Consider the following 955-nt stretch of genomic DNA (forward strand, 5'->3'; position numbering starts at 1 on the left):
TATTGGATTTTTCCGTGACCCTTAGTGTCCGGCCCCATGAGACGGTGGTTTTCTCGGTCCGTGGTGGTCCGAGGTCGTTCCCGCTGCACAGATTCATGCGCCAGGGCCTCCTGCAGATAATTCACTTTGGTTTATTGCGCTATCTCTAATAGCACCCGAGTTATCACCAGATATATATTGAATTTTCCCCTGACACTGAGTGTCCGGCCCCGTTAGACGGTGGTTTTCTCGGCCCCTGGTTGTCTGAGGTCGTTCCCGCTGCCCAGATTCATGCGCCGGGGCCTCCTACAGACAGTGCACTTTGATTTATTGCGCTATCTGTAATATCACCCGAGAAAGCTCCATATATATGCTGGATTTTTACATGACATTGGGTGGCGGATACCGAAAATCTGTAATTTTCTCGGCCCCTGGTGGTCCGATGTCGTTCCCGCTGGACAGATTCATGCGCCAGGGCCTCCTGCAGATAATTCACTTTGGTCTATTGCGCTATCTCTAATAGCACCCGAGATATCACAAGATATATATTGGATTTTTCACTGACCATGACAGTCCGGCCCCATGAGACGGTGGTTTTATCGGCACCTGGTGGTCCGAGGTCGTTCCCTCTGCACAGATGCATGCGCAAGGGTCTCATACGGACAATGCACTTTGATTTATTGCGCTATATCTAATAGCACCCGAGATATCACCAGATATATATTGGATTTTTCCCTGACCCTGAGGGTCCGGCCCCATGTGTCGGTGGTTTTCTCGGCCCCTGGTGGTCCGAGGTCGTTCCCTCTGCACAGATTCATGCGCCGGGGCATCCTACAGACAATTCACTTTGGTTCATTGCGCTACCTCTAATAGCACCCGAGATATCACCAGATATATATTGGATTTTTCCCCGACCCTGAGTGTCCGGCCCCATGAGATGGTGGTTTTCTCGGACCCTGGTGATCCGGGGTCGTTC

Source organism: Nomia melanderi, unplaced genomic scaffold, assembly GCF_051020985.1.
Source record: "Nomia melanderi isolate GNS246 unplaced genomic scaffold, iyNomMela1 scaffold0014, whole genome shotgun sequence".
Taxonomy (NCBI): domain Eukaryota; kingdom Metazoa; phylum Arthropoda; class Insecta; order Hymenoptera; family Halictidae; genus Nomia; species Nomia melanderi.